Source organism: Cynocephalus volans, unplaced genomic scaffold, assembly GCF_027409185.1.
Source record: "Cynocephalus volans isolate mCynVol1 unplaced genomic scaffold, mCynVol1.pri scaffold_35, whole genome shotgun sequence".
NCBI lineage: Eukaryota > Metazoa > Chordata > Mammalia > Dermoptera > Cynocephalidae > Cynocephalus > Cynocephalus volans.
Window position 1 is genome coordinate 5600072 of NW_026902463.1, and position 16660 is coordinate 5616731.

Here is a 16660-nt window from a genome sequence, read left to right on the forward strand (position 1 = left end):
AACTACTCCTGCACCTGCTGCTGGGGCAGTCCTGAGTGTTGCATCTGCCAATGACATTCTGATCTTTGTGCCTACCTTTGTCTTGTTGGGTAGAAGAGATGTGTTGAATGTTGTGGGACAGCTGAGAGGTACAAGATACAGAAGTCTCACCATGCCAGCAGATTGTGAGCGGATGTGCTCATGAGCCTTGGAGTCCCATTGGAGGGGTGGGACGCTGGCAGTGGTGGAGGTCGGCTCACCCTGGAAGAGAAGTGTCCTTCCTGGAAGTACACGTCTTCCAGGACAGCACCTTAAACAGCACCTGGCCGTGGCCACAATCTAGCAACTCTGGCCTAAGAGGAAGTAGTTGAGCAGGCCTCAATTACATAGTCCTTGGGCATTGTCTTAGTCTGTACAGGCTGCTATAACAAAATACGTTAGACTGGGTCATTTATAAACAACAGAAATTTATTGCTTACAGTTCTGGAGGCTGGAAGTCCAAGATCAAGGTGTGGCAGATGCCGTGTCTGGTGAGGACCTGCTTTATGGTTCACAGACAGTGTCTTCTCACTGTGTCCTCACATGGTGGAACAGGCGAGGGGGCTCTCTGGGGTCTCTTGTATAAGGACACAATCCCATTCATGAGCATGGAGAAGACATGACTTAATCACTTCCCGGAGGCCCCACCTCTTAATACTGTCACAATGGGTATTAGTTCCCAACATGAAATTTGGGGAGACACCATCATTCAGACCATAGCAGACACCTCCCTGATGCAGAATGAATATCAGAACTGGAAAGAGTCCTAGCAGCCGTTTCATCCAACATCTTCATTGTACCAACAAAGAAATGCAAAAATTGATGTTTCCTCTAGCTCGTGGTCTTCTGTCTTGACCCATAAGTGTCTGGGGTCTGGCTGCTCTTGCATCTGGCTCTTCTGCCGGCTCCTTGAGGTGCCGTTTATTGCCACAGTACAGAAGAGGAAACAGAGGCCCAGGCACAGTGAGTGACATGGCTCAGATGCTCGATGACAGGGCACACATAGAAGCCAGCAATCGTGACTGTCCCCAATGTCTTCCCCATCGAGCCCCCCTCCGGTCTCGATGACATCAGACTGGCCAGGACTCAGCGAGAAAGTCTTACAAGTTAATGGACTGAAAAACCATTGATTTAGAGTTCGTATACAGATCCATCCAAAGAGATGCAACTAATATGAATTTAAGCAACTAGGAGAACTTCTTTGAATAGGGATGTGGAACGTACAGACTGCGAGTCTTTATGGAGGTGCCTAATTTCCAATCATGATTACCGGCTGTCTCCAGTAGAAGACCCAGGCTAATCAAAAATGTTCAAGGTAATGGTACCCTGTAGATCTTTATCCTGCCTTTTCCTTGTCATTCGGCTGCCATGGGGAAACTCGTTCTAGCAGAGAGTTTTCAGCTCAGACTCCTAGACCCTCAGCCCATCTTACTGCTCCGTCCCTTTTCCAAGAAGACTCAACTCAGTACCGTCATCAATGCAGTCTAGAGTTGGAATCCCCACAAAAGAGCATCATCCCGTAAACGTAAGAAAGTGATGCAGTCAAACCATATACTCAACACTTAAATCCCCAGAGCAAGAGAGAAATAAGGGGCGTACTCAGGTCTGTGGTTAGAAATAGAAATGGGCTCTGCATCCGTTTCCATGTTATCTGGCCCTGCAATGATGCTGCAGCTCAGAGCTGCCAGCCGTGCAGCCGGGCAGCAGGTGGGAGTGCCATCTGCGTCAGCCTAGAGGGTGCAGGAATTCTGCTTCCTGTGCCTGCGGGTCTTACAATGTAGGGTAAAAGGATGAATCTTGGAATCACGTAGTCTAGGGATCAAATTCTAGATCAGCCTCTCATCACAGCTGTGAACCTTGGGCAAGTTACCTAATTTCTCCAATATTTTTCCTTCTTATGTGTAAAACGAAGACAGTACCGGCTCTGAACAGCTGATGTAAAGATTTAGGTAATGAGTACAAAGCTCCCAGATTTGGCTAAAGGTAGCAATGCAGTCAGGATCAGCTGTGCTTCTCGGAGCATGCATCCTTAAACATTAGTTCTGTGGCCCGGTGTTGCTTGAGAGAACGTTTGAATGAATGAGTGAGTGAATGAGTGAAATACAGACAGTTCCTGGCTTGCTATGGTTCAATTTATGACTTTTTGACTTTACGGTGGTGCAAATGTGATTCAGTAGAAATCGTACTTTGAGTTCTCAAACAGCCATTCTGCTTTTTCTTTAAATATGATTTTCAGTAAATGACGTGAGATGTTCAACACTGTATTATAAAACAAGCTTTTCATGAGGTGATTTTGCCCACCTGTAGGCTAAAGTAGTTGTTCTGAGCACATTTAAGGCTGGCGAGGCTAAGCTGTGATGTTTGGTGGTTTAGGTGTATTAAACGCACTTTGGACTTTCAGTATTTTAACACGCGATGTTTTATCAGGACATGACATCATTGTAAGTAGAGGAGCATCTGCACAACAGAAGCCGGACTTCTCTTGCACAATTGCTCCAGCAGTTACTGAGATTTGTTTGTCAGGAGCCCTCATCAGCAGTAAATGCTGTGCTCTGAAGCATTTAGTAGATGTTTCTCAACAGTGTTTTACAGTGACTAAGCACAGTGTCCGATTGCCGGGGTGTGGAGCTCAGCCCCACCCCTACCAGCTCAGCGATGTGTGCCCATCAGTCACCCTTGATAGATCTCGGGGACTTATTCTGTGAATGGGGAAGCAGAGGAATAAGGGAAAGATGGCAGAGGGAACGACTGCCAGGAGGCTTGAGGGAATTCGAATAAAGCCCCAGAAGCAGTGCCAGGTGGAGAGTGGGTGCCCTGTGAAGGCTGGCTGTCATTATTATTATGACTGCAGTGTCATAGCCCTGCATGAGGTCTTTTCAGGATACCAGGAGGGTGAGACATAGCCCTCCATCCATTGATCAGCATTGCTGGAAACCTGGACGAGGAAAGCCTGGAGCTATAACGCTGCAGAGCATGGTGGAGATACAGGGGAGTCACTGGTTGAACGCAGGGGTGGCTTGTTTTGTTTTGCTAGGAGTGGGTCAGGGAAAGGAAGGTGGGTAAAGAGAAAAAAAACAGGGGAGAAGGGAAAGGTAAGGTCTACTGTAAAGGGCCTGTGCTTGTATCCTCTAAAAACGCAGAAGAGAGGAAGCCTTGCAACCTAATTTATGTATGGTTTTGTAAAGAATTACAGGGCTGTATGCAACTGAGTGCAGAATTAATGACATCTACCACGTTTGTTCCGTCCCGTCAATATAAACTACCTATTTTACACATCCGTTATTACCGGGAGATGAGGGAGGGACGGGGTGGGTTGGGGAGGAGCGAGTGGACAGGGAAGTGAGAAGGGAACGGGGCAGGAGAGCACAGACACAGACGCCTCCTTGCATGGAAGTGTGCTCCCATCTAGTGAGACTTTGGTTTATTGCAAAGTCAGTTCGATTTGGGTAACGGGAGGCAGCAGGGCTGATGATATTGCATCTGATGAGAGCCAAGCCCTCACGCTCCTGATCCCGCTGCCTGTTTGGGTGACTGAGGGAGGGTGGAAGGGAAGCAATCGCCAGGCCAGGTGGAAAGGCTCCCACCTGCTCGGGTAACCAGGGCTAAGCCTGCAAACCGGCAACGTCGCCATAAACAGTGGGCAGAACCAAGTCAGGAGGAGTGGTCACTTTGAGAACCCTTGCTGCCCGATCAGCAGACAATAGAAACGGAGTGAGAGGCCCTGCCCCACCTCTGGCCGGGGAGCCGAGCATGGAGGTCCAGGTTACTCGGATGCCCCTACAGCATTCACCTCCTTGGGTTTACGAGCCCTCGAGCACCCCAGGGCCGCCTGTGGTCCACACGGGGCGATCAAGCCCCACCGACTGGCTGCCTGTTTTACCTGTAGCTGCACAGATCCCCCCACCGACAGCAGGGGGCCACTTTCCTTTCCTTGAGGAGGGGGTGTTGCAGCTTCCCTACTGCCCTCAGACCCCTACGTGGACCCCCAGCACCTCCTTCCATGCCTCATGCCACTGCCTTCTTTTCGCAACGCGGCTGTCATCCACAAGCAGTAGCCGTCCTGGCTCTCCTGAACTTTTCCTTAAAAACCTTCATCCAAAATTCCTTTGAGTTGCCAAGCAGCTTCCCACACAGGCAGTAACGGAGACACATTGGGGGAGGAAGGGGACACAGAGAGGTTGCGGCACTGAGCTCCCGCAAAGAATATGTGAACCGAGGGGTCGGGGGACTCCCAGAGTTGGATTTCTGCAAGAGACAGCCATCCAGGGCACGTGGGGCAGCCTCCACTCTGTTCCCTTTTGCTTCTTAATAGCACTGAAAGGGTCCTCCCATGAAGGAACCTCATCCCTTCCCCAGTCTTCCTTGATCTCACACTCGTCTCTCTCCCCCGGCCCTTTCCTGCCTGCCTGACCCCACATCGGAAGCCACAGTCCTGCAGCAGTGGCCACCCCGTTAATGAAGCGTGGTTGAAATCCGCGCTGCCCCCTTCAGAGCTTGCTGGCTCTGCCCGCTCTTCCTGCTCTGGTCTCACCTGCCTGGCCTCCCTCTCGCGGCAGGTTTTTCCCACTCAGCCTTCACGTTTGGGATCGAGAGCCACATCAGCCAGTCCAACATCAACGGGACGCTGGTGCCGCCCGCCGCCCTCATCTCCATCCTGCAGAAGGGGCTGCAGTACGTGGAGGCTGAGATCAGCATCAACGAGGTACGTGATGTTTGCGGGGCTGGGCTTTCCAGCAGCGGGGTCTCGGGACCCCAGTCCAAAGCCCGCGTTTGCTTCCTGCAGGCGTCTGAGAGCAAGCTGGGGTTGTTTGTTTGGTTTTTGTTACACTTTGAGCATCCCAAATCCGAAGTCCTAAATGTTCCAAAATCTGAAGTTTTTGAGCATCAATGTGATCCTCAGAGGAAATGCTCACTTGAGCATTTCAGATTTTGGATTTTCAGATTTGGGGTGCATAACCAGTAAGTATAATGCAAGTATTCCAAACTCAGAAAAAATTTCACACTGTGAAACGCTTCTGGTTCCAAGCATTCCTGGGAGCCTGACAGAGGGCATAACCAGAGGGACAGTCAGGGACAGAGAGATGATGGCCCTGTGTTAAAGTGACTTCAGGTGCTGGTTTCACGACTGTGCTCTTTGTGGAGCTGATCCGGGGAAGGATGGAACAAAAACCATCAATTAAAATCATACAGATCCTCTTGTATCCCCTGCCACCTTCTAGATTGGGGCTGTGCCGATTTGATAGAAATTTTGAAAGTCAGTTATTTGGGATTTAAACAGATCCCTTCTCCTCCCTGGCTCCTTCATCTGTGCTCTCGGGATTCAGCTGAGTCCCACACGGATGAGTCCACGTGTCCCAGTTCTATCCTGCCTTCCTCAAGTTCAGAGCACACAAAAATGTGTTTCTCCGTCCACGAGGCAGAACCCGGAGCAATGAGGGTTTCATGTCATTCGAGTATTTAGAAAGCACGTCTTACTTTTAAGTGTGTACAGAAATTTTTTTGATAGTACCAGAGAATCGAAAGATGTTCAGACAAAAATGTGAATCAGAAGCCCAGACTGGAGCTCCCTCAGTACAGCGTGGTGTTGACAACACCAAGTCAAGGGTGATCCCCTTACCGGTCATCTTTAAAAAAAAACAGAAAAATATGAATCAGAAGTAAACGAGGTCATTGTCGGTTGTATCGTGGCTATATTCTGTCTAAACCCTGAACCCAGGGCATCGTTTCAAGTAGCTGCAAGTGCTTAATTTATTAGATCAGATGGGCAGGTTCACCAGGAAGGAAATCCTGAATGTTGCAGGCATCTCTAAATCGGGGCCGATGCTTCCAAAGACTTACTCCTCCCACAAAAGTGGGTACTAAGAGATTCTACACTTGCCGTGGCACCAGACGGGGTTTCTCCTGCTCAGCATTATGTACATTTGTGGCTGGACCCTGCTCTGTAGTGGGGACTGTCCTGTGCACTGGAGGATGTGGACCAGCATCCCTGGTCTCCACCCACCAGCTGCCAGTAGACCCCCTGCCAAGTGGTGACAATGAAAAATGTCTCCAGTCATTCCCTGATGTCCTCCAAGGAGTCAAAATTACTCCCCCCATACACACACCCCTGCCCCTGTTGAGAATCCTTGCATCAGGGATATAGCACTTTTGTCTAGGAATAAAGGAGACACGTTCACATATCCTTAATGCCCCAGTTCAGGTTGACACTTACCAAATATCAGGTCTCCCTCAGGACAGCCACCATACCTAGTTCTTCATCGACGATTCCCCTTGTCCACCTCCCGGTCCTTGGCCCACCATGGAGTCCCTCTGCCCTGCCCCTACAGTCCGGGCACCTGCTTGATGCCGCCGACCCCCGACCCCAGCCCCTGAGCTCCCAGGCGTCTCTGTTTCTGGGCCACCTTCCTGCACCTCTCCCACCTGGAAGGCAGAGTCTGGTCCTCGATGTCCTCTTTTGCGGTTGCTGACGGCTGCCCTTGGCTTACTTTCTCAGGATGGCACGGTGTTTGACAACAGCCCCATAGAGTCCCTGTCCCTGATAGACGCTGTGATGCCCGACGTGGTGCAGACGCAGCAGCAGGCGTTCCACGAGAAGCTCGCGCAGCAGCAGGCCAGTGCGGCGGCCGCAGCGGCAGCAGCAGCGGCTGCAGCAGCAGCCACGGCAGACACGGCAGCCCCGGCAGCAGTTTCCCAGCAAAGTCCACCAAAGAACGGAGAGGCCACGGTCAACGGGGAGGAGAACGAGCACACGCAATAATTAAGTGTGGGGCTTCTGGCGCTTTATTGTGCTTGTAAAGCTGGGCGAATGCAACGACTTCTTAGAGATCTGCCTGCTGTCAACTTCTCACCAGTTGCTTTCCAGTGCTTGCTTACTGTACGGCCGGAAGACCTTCACATTCCCCGTTTGTCACCTAAATCCTTAGACCTGACCTTCTCGACACACATCCTGGATTTTATGAAATCCTGCTGCCCTGCTCCTGAAGGCTCGCGTGTAACAGGGACAAGTACCAGATGATCACTGTCCAACATAAGCAAGTATCTCTCTCAGCCTTCCATGCAGAGGGTTTTCAGCCAAATTATGGTCTAGTAGGCGAGCCCATGGTCAGTGCAAGGGCACCACGCCCTGAACACCAGACATCATCTTACTTGGTCATTGCAAAACCCCGGGAGGTTAGACCTGTTAGCTAATCGCCCAAGAGTATGCAGTAGATGAGTCAGAGCTCGACAATCATATCACAAAACTTGCTCAGGCCCGGTGCACCTTCCACCAACTAACTCCCACATCAGAAAATCTATTTAAAACTAGAACAACAGAGACAAAAGAGGTGCCATGTCCTGGGACCCAAAGTCAGAATGCAAGGCATGCCTGTGCTCCATCAAGGACCTGAGCCATTCTGCCACCCCTCTGGTCTGAGGTCGGCTCCTTACCCGTTCCCCATCTCTGGTCGTTTCCTCTGGAGGCTGTTCCCTGCAGTGGCCGTGGGAGTGGGAGTTCTTCTACCCAGGCTGCGTCTGGGCACTGACCCCTGCCCCAGGGAGCCCAGCCTCCTTCTCTTGCTGGTGCACGTGGCTAACACACCCTCGCTCACTGCTCTTAATTTCTGCAGCAGCCAGCTCAACCCCCTTCTCAGCACCTCATGCCTGGTCTGCAGACCAGCCTGTTGGGGCGGCAGCATGCCACGGCCGCCTGTGGATAAGTGAGCAGGTGACAGCCTACTCTGCATGCCTATACAGAGTCCCAGGCCCCCACTGCACGGCTGGCTAGGACGCCAGCTGTCCTCTCGCCATCACCAGGGGATGGATCCACCAAACATGGAAGATCATTTTGCTTATCTTCATCTTCTCCCAGCCACATGGGAACTTGGGAAGCATAAAAGAAGTAGGGTTTTTTCACAGCCCCGCTGTTCCTGAGGGTAGGCTGTGAAGATTTTGTGTCAGGATTCTCAATCCAAGCAGGGTCACCAGGCATTTTCATATTTTTATGTGTTGACCCAGAAGCAGTGGATCTTAGGTTACCTGCCACTGAGAAGTGAGTCCTTCTCTTCCTGGGGTTTTCCACCAAAATACCTGAACAAGAAGATGTAACAGCAGACTCAACTCTACACAGCATTACAAAACTGTCAGCTGCTGCTGACTCTGTGCTAGTTAGATCGGACCGCTGCCTTCTCTTTCCCATAAAGCAGGGGCTACTAAACTTTCCCTAAGGGGCCAGACAGTGGCTGTCACAGGCTTTCAGGGCCAGGCAGCCTCTGTCACAGTGACCCAACTCTGTCTTGAAATGCAGAAGCAGTTGTCCTCTTCTGCTCGGGCTGCTGTGACAGAGCACTGCAGATCTGCGGCAGAAACAGCAGACATTTCTCCCCGCAGGCCTGGAGGCTGCAAGTCTGAGCTCCAGGTGAGGCAGACTGGTTCCTCCTGAGTCCTCTCTCCTTGGCTAGTAGACACCATCGTCTCCCTGTGTCCTCACATGGTCGTCCGTCTGTGTGTGTCTCTGTCCTAATCTCCAATCCTTATAAGGACATAAGTCGTATTGGATTATAACCCACTCTAACAACCTCATTTTACCTTAATCACCTCTTTAAAGACCCAGTCCCCAAATACAGTCACCGTCTGAGGTACTGGGGTCACGGTTCAACCCATATCAGTCGCTGCAGGTAATGCATAAATATATGGGAGTCGGTAAATAACTTAAACGTTATTTAGGAGGAGAGGCTGCAGCAGGCTAGATTTTGGCCCATGGGTCATAGTTGACTGGCCCCAGTTTTATGGAATAAATTAGTGTATTCCTCACTCAAGTTTGAAGACTGGCAAAATACAAAGAGACATAAAATACCCAATCACACAAAGCCATGATTTAGTTATAATCATCAGAGATGGTATCGCCTAGTACATAAAAACAAGGTGTTCCTAAAACAGAAGCCCCCTGAGAATGAGTTTCCTTTTTATTGATGAGCCACGTGCCTTTTTGTGTTTCCTACAACAGATAATCACTCAAAACCCATGCAAATTGACTGGGACGTTGAGATTCCACCCAACAAAGCCACAGTCCTTCGGGGCCATGAGTCCGAGGTGTTCATTTGTACCTGGAACCCTGTCAGCGATCTGCTGGCTTCTGGGTGAGGATGTCAGGGGCGGGACGCTCCATGGTCAGGGGAACCCCTGCTCGCCTCTGGCATTCTGCCTCAAGGGACACGTGCTGTTGTCTGACCTCGTCTGTCACGTCTTCCCGACATGAGCAGATCCCGAGCAGGTCCTGTTAACTCCACAGCTCTGTGTGTCTCGGATTGTGAAGTCGACATTCCACGCCGTGTTCTCCATGGGATGGGGAGCAAAGACATTTAAAACTGATAAATGCGGAGGTGGGGAGGAGAGGAGGGGGGATGGATGGGAGGGGGGGAAAGAGCTGTTCCCACCAAGAGCCGACGTGCGTGTGTTTTTATTCTGCAGGTCTGGAGACTCGACGGCCAGGATATGGAACCTTAATGAACACAGCAACGGGGACTCTACCCAGCTTGTACTGAGGCAATGTATACGGGAGGGGGGACACGATGTCCCCAGTAACAAAGATGTCACCTCACTGGACTGGAACGTAAGCATCTTCCACCCCCTGGGCCCCTTGAAATGTGTGGTGGCCCTGCCCTGAGCTGTGGGCTCACAGGTGCTCTCCATCTCCAAGAGATCCTGCTTAGGCCATGGCGGGCACAGAATGAGCTGGGTGTTGGGTGGCCGTGCCTTCCCATGGTCAGCACACATGAGCGAGTCAAGCCTGATGGCGCTGAGAGGGGGACCTCACAGCGTGAAGGTGGGACCCCCGGAAGGCTCAGCTGGGGAGCTGTGACAAGCAGCCAGGAAAGAAAACTTTCCACCTGGAGAGCTCAGGACCAGCAGCTAAGTGCATTTATACGTGGGACACATGCCGTTCAACTTCTTTTTGCTTTCTGCATAGTCTTAGGATGACTTTCTGTAGGTATTTTAAATTCTGTCCTTAATTAGACAGCACACATGTTGAGTGGTTCCAGTGTGGCTTTCTCACTTCCTGGTCCACATGCCTTGCATTTAATTTAACAGCAGTGTGTGCTGAAGTAGTCAGAGATGACCCGTTAGTCTCTTAATGTGGCATCAGTTATCGGCTTAGGAATATTCTAGACTTGGGATCCTGGCGATTTCTGTGTGCTTTTCTGGTGCCACCACTACTAAGCTGCTTCTGTGGGTTTGTGTCTCTTTCTGGCCCGCAGAGCAATGGGACGCTTCTGGCCACAGGTTCATATGACCGTTTTGCAAGGATATGGATGGAAGACGGTAGTCCTGTGTCTGTCGTGTTGAGGTTGGACAGGACCTTCTTCTGTATGTAACCGTGAAGTGAACAGACCATGACCTTGAAGTCAACATGTTTGTCTGTATTTGTTTTACATAACACGTAATCTGGCCAGCACCTTAGGCCAACATAGAGACCCCATCTTTGCCTTGAAATGGAACAAAAAGGGGAATTATATTTTGAGTGCTGGTGTAGACAAAGTGAGTATTAACTTAAAACAAATACTTTCGATCTATACATGTTTATTTTCATTCTCCAGATAACACGATGTTTTCTTTGAATTCTTAGGCTTTCTCCTTCCCCTTAAGAAATCAAAAGGACCTGTATAGGTTTTGTTTTTGTAATTTTGATCTTCGTGTTAATTTTACCATGTAATCTCTGTCAGTATATTCCACTGTTCTACAGACCTCTGTGCAAAGTGTCTCTTCTTTTGAGGTTCATAGTTTAATGATAAAGAGAGGAAAATCTCCAGACTGTGTTTATCAATGGCTGGACAGAGCAGGGGGTGTGGGTGTGCTCTGTGTAAACTTTCACCCCTAGACTGATGTTAGTGACACAGACTGTTCTCTTAGCAGACTTCTGCTCTCCTAATTTGATAAGCTCCTTTTTCCCACTGTAGACTGCACAATTCCTGAGCAGGAGTAAAACGGACCCAGGGACAGGGCACTGTCCCCTGACAGGCCACGGAGCCAAAGTGGGACTCCTTTACTCTGCACTTGGACAGGGCTGCCAGAGAGATGTGATGGCTTTAGAGCCGGGTGCCTCTCGAAGCCATCATGGGGTGGAAGATCCCAGAACAAAGAGGAAGGAGACATAGAACCATTCCCCCACAGAAACTACACTGGTTTCATGATAGTTTGAAAACTTTACTCTGTTACTGCTTTCTGTTCATTCAAGGTGTAAAATTTAATATAAAATAATAAACGAACTCTAAACATCATCACATTCTTGGAGAAGTCATGGGTGCACTTGGCAGGGTACAGCCCACACAGGCGATAACTGGCCCATCACCTGTTCTTCTAAATAAAGTTTTATTGATACACAGCCACTCTCATTTGTTGAGAATTGTCGGTAGCCGCTTTCACCCCTTAGTGGCTGAGTTGAGGAGTTGCAATAGAAGACCATTGGACCTCAAAGTTTAAGGTATTTACCAGGGGCCCCATGACAGAAAGAGTGCCAGCGCCTGTATGTGGATATAACTGTGTAGGTCAGTGAATCATTTGTTCCTTTTCTCTATATTTAAGCCAAGAAACTCTTCATTCAGACTTGGGAGCCTAATTTATTATAATATAAGAAAAGATAAGCTGCTGTGGTTGACACACTAAATGTGTCGTGTAACTATCATCAAATTTTTCCCAAGATGTTCTAGTTCAATTAATACGCATACACAGCACTCTGTCATGCCTTCAGTAGGCCATGGGAAACTGCCACTTGAATTATGAAAATAATTCAAGAAAATGATCGCTAACATTTACAGCAAGCAGGCATTAGTATGTTCAATTCCATTTTACAGAGGAAGAATTGGAGCGCCAGAGAGGTTTATTACCTTGTCTAGTGACACACAGCTGGTGCAGCGTGGAGGAGGATCAGTCCCTGGTTACCAGTAACTCTGCCCTCCGACTTGCTGAGCATTCTAAATCGTTTCCTGGCCACCTTCCCACCTGGCGGATCTTTATTGTACATTCATTTGTGTGTTTCTCACCGGTTATTTATTTTGACTCTACCAGGTGACGGACTGTACGATCAGTAAAAATGCATATTTGGAATCATGTTAGTCTTTTGGGTCATGTATGTCCCTCTTTACTCCTTAGTCAATCATGGCAGGAATAATAACAGTGTCCTTGAACATAATACCCATGGAGAAATGTAAATTATGATGATGCTGGTGTGACCTTCAGTGTATGCTTAACCCAAAGTGACAAAAATATATTTCACATTCTCAAAGCTTTTGTGAAATGTTTTCTTTGGTTCAATGTATATTTAACATACACGTCAACTAAATGTTCCAGTGACTGATTGTAGTATGTGAAAATGTATCAGACATTTGTGAGTTTACTTACAGTTTGACCCTTGAACAGCACAGGTCCACTTATACATGGTACTTTTTTGGTCTGGTAAATACTGCACAATGCTATAAATGTCTTTTTCTCTTCCTTATGATTTTCTTAATAACATTTTCTTTTCTCTAGCTTATTTTATTGTAAGAATACAGTGTATATATATATATATATATATATATATATATATAACACAGAAAACATGTTTTAATTGAACGTTAATGTTATTGGTAACAAGTCAGATCAATAGTCGGCTATTAGTAGTTCCGTTTTGGGGAAGGCAAGAGTTACACGTGGATTTTCAACTGTGTCCTGGTCGGTAACCTAACCCGCCCATTATTAAAGGACCGATTGTACTCACAATATATAATCCACATTTGTTTGTGCTTGAGAAATTAAGAAAACAGTTGCAGACAAACAGTGACAGGTGGTCTAGAGCTGACCCCAAATGTAGGAATACCATGTTTAAAAGACACTTGCTGCTCTGAGTGATCCCTCTGAATGTTTCTACAATCAACCGAAAACATAACCAGCTCTTAAAATGAAATCTTTATGAAGTCCCACTGACAGACAGGTGTAAAGTTTCCAATGTCGTTGAAAATTCCAGTTAATGAATACTTAATTCCAATGGTATTTATGGAGCTGCCCCTGGCTGCTGCTTTAAGTATGTTCCTAGCATCAGTAAGTTCATCAGAATTCATGATTTACTTTGTGTTCCGAGTTGCCGATCACCTTTTTCCTTACTGTAGACCCATAAATCAGAGCCTGACCCGGGCATAATCCGATGGCTTTGTCACATCGCGTGGTCCTGGTTCATGGATGGTCGGTGAGGGGAATTTCCAGAAATGTCTGTTTGTGCAGCTCTTCATTTGGAAAACTGCTGGAAAGACATTTAGATATGTTTTGGTACAGGTATTTTAGCGTTTTGGGATGAGGGGGCATCACCACTGATTTGGGTAGTTTTCTCAGTTATCAGTTAAGGCTGCTGTGTCCGCTGCAGTAGGCACCAGCTCATGTGGCTGTAGGTCATCACATGTGGCCGTCCAAACTGCTGTGTGTAAAACACGCTGTGATTCCAAGTCCTAGAATGGGGGGCAAGAAAGAATGTCAGATACCTCATTAATATTTTTCTATACTGATTACATGTTGAAACAATAGTATTTTGGCATTATTGGAGTGAAATAAAATACACTGTTAATGAATTGTACCAGTTTCTTTTTTTCTTTTTAATGTGGTGACTGTAAAATTAAAAATTAGTGTAGTGACTCACATGATACCTCTATGGGACACTGCTAGGCAGTTAGCTTATTTGGGGAGAGCATGGTGTCACACCAAGGTCAAGGTTCAGATCCCCTTACCAGGCAGCCACTAAAAACCCCCAAACAACAGAGAAAAGAACACTCCCCTCTGCTTCCCCTTCTCCTACTAATATGACCTGTCCTCATCCTGAACTTCCTACAGCTTCCCGGAAAAATTAAAGGAATAGCTCTATTGGACTGTGATGGTTTAGAAGGAATAAGGTCCCACTGTCTTTTCTTGTATGATGCACTTTTCATGAGAAAACTTTGCAAGAAGAATAATTACTAACTTTTTCCTTTGTTTGTGGCGTGCAGACAACAATCATTTGGGATGCCCACACAGGAGAAGCCAAACAACAGTTTCCTTTCCTTTCAGGTTAGTTTTGTTTTGATTTTGTAATTTAAAAGGAATGATTCAGAGTTCTGTGAAATGTCCCTTAAAGTAATTGTGAATGCACAGAGTGAGCAGCCTGTGGAACCTCGCTGGTGGGAAGGAGACCCATTTTATGTTAAGTGTTGTCGTTCAGGTTTGCAAGGTACAGACGCCTCAACACCCACCTGCTCCCGAGTCTGGAAACACCAGCCAAAGAGCCAGGGCAGGCTTCTCTGTCCTGCTGCTCCGGGAGGGCTGCTGTGTTGGGGTCCCCGACACCACTCCGTGTTTGGCAGTCTGCTGGGTGGACACACAGGACTCAGCATACACACCTAATCTTCTTGTGGGAACGGATACAAAGCAACATCAGGAAAGGGAAGAGGCATGAGGGATGAAGTCCCAGGGAGAACAGACGTGAGCTCCCCGGGGAGTCGCACGGGATCTGCTTAATTCCCCCAGAAGTCAGCTGTCTTCCAGGGAAGCCCGTTAGAGACTTGGTGCTGAGGGTTTTCATTTGGGGCTGGTCACATGGAGGCACCCATTGCCGACCCCATGCCCGATTCTAGACTCCCAGAGTCAAGCAGGTGCTCAGCACAAACTGCACTGTTTGCACGGACAGCACAGGCAGGGGCCGTTCCCATCAGTGAAGGAATGGTGAGAGCTCGTATCATAAGAGGTTGGTCAGACCTTGATGGCTAAGCCTCAAAGCACTGAGCTCCTGGCCCTTGAAGACATTACCTGGTTACAATGGCCCGAAACGCTATGTAGGCAGCACCCTGTTCTCTGTGTGACGTGTGCTCTAGTGAGGCACTGTTCACAGCCCTCAGGCCATGAGCTTTCCCAGTCAGGGTTCTGTGAGCACAGGGCACAATTCCAGAGCTTCTCTTTCTCAGAAGCAGCCTGTGATGATCCTGAATAAAAGGGACTCGCTGAGATTCCTAAGGAGAAGGGGCACACCACGTGAGCAGCTCCCTCTCCCCCTTGCTGTTCCTTCCCGAGCCCCCCGCCTCCGGCCGTCACCTCTCACTTGATGCGTAAATGCCTCTAGGGAGTGTTCCAGTGGGAGTGCCTCAGGGGAGCAGAGACTATACAGACATGAGCAGTGCATGGCCATGAGGTCCCCGGAGTGCCAAGTGATCACTTGAGCAAGTGGGTGCCTGAGAGGAGGTGGGAGCAGCCGCCCTCAGCCGCAGACCCGCTCCTTGTAAGTGGACAGGCACGAGGCTTGGAGGCCACAGGTACAACAGCCATGGGGACTAACACATCTGTACCCCTTCTCTGGCTGGTAGCTGTGCTGACGGCCTGAGATGGCTTGTCTCACTCCATGCTCAGCGTCCCCTGAGGGCTTATCAGAACATCCTTGTGTGCAGCTGAGACCCCAGTACCTGACTGATGGACAGAACAAGGATGGAGTCTGGCCGCTCTGCCTTCACCACCTGGTCTTTACGTGTTCTTCCAACATCTTGGGGCACTGGCTCTGAGGACAGAACGAGGGCTGGGCTTTTAACAATGGCCCTGGGCATTTCGGTGCATTGGAAATTGTCTGGATTTGCTGCTGCTGTCTCAGCAAAGAACCCAGAAAGTAGAGAATGAGAACGTAACTAAAGTGCAGCATTAGTTAACCTTTGTATTGTTCCCATCGTCGTTACTTCTGAGGTCCCTTCAGGGGCAGGGCTCACACTAGATTAAGGAGTTGGGAAAGCTGGGACATGGAGAGGTCTAGCGGGGAGTGACCAGAGGGCAGTCACCTCAAAACCCTCAGCAGAGCCGAGGGTCTCTTGGACTCAGGGAGGGTGTTCCTCACGAGTCCTGAACCTTTCACCCAATTTCATCCCTAATATGGGATTCTTGTTGACTCTAATTATCCCCGAATCCATGGGATGCATTAATGTGTTGCAGGATTTTTTTTTTTTTAATTGGGGTGTCTTGAGCAAAGGCTATGAAATCTTTTTCCTCTTCTTTTTCCTGCTCTCTCTGTGAAAGCAAGTCTAAAAGGCCCACCGTGGTGATACTGCTCAAGCAGGAAGGTGCGGGGGCAGGCAGCCAGCACACCTCACCTGCCCTTTCTCACCTGTGCCGTGGGAGCAAGAGATGCTGCATGTCGTGGGGCACAGAAAGGGCCACGGGGCCTCTCTCCAGAGGCATCTTGTCGTCCCTGCAAATGTGGGAGGAGAGGGTCTTTAAGGTCTTTAAACCTAAGAGTCAGTTCACGAGGGAAGATGTTTTATCGTGTTACTAGATATGGCTTCTCCACCATGCTGTCAATTGTTCTAAGTCAGCTGAGCTCTGTGCACAGCTGATAAATGTCAGCGTCCTCCCTGTCTTTCCTGCTCCACAGCCCCTGCTCTTGATGTGGACTGGCAGCACAACACTACCTTTGCCTCCTGTAACACAGACATGTGTATTCATGTATGCAGACTTGGCTGTGACCGCCCAGTCAAAACCTTCCAAGGACACACAGTAAGTGGGACTTCTGAGTTTCAGACTTGAGTTCATGAGAATGTGATGCGGGAGCCTTTTTATATATATTTTTTTTTACCTAGAATCAAAGGATGCCATGACAGCAGACCAGTTCCTCTGCAGACCTTTGCTCTTGAAC

General features: G+C 48.7%; 1 pseudogene; it reads left to right on the plus strand.

The window, feature by feature from the left end:
• Positions 1-3768: 3768 nt before the first annotated feature.
• The window catches only part of LOC134369040 (F-box-like/WD repeat-containing protein TBL1X), a 28437-nt pseudogene continuing 15545 nt past the window's right edge, over positions 3769-16660 (plus strand).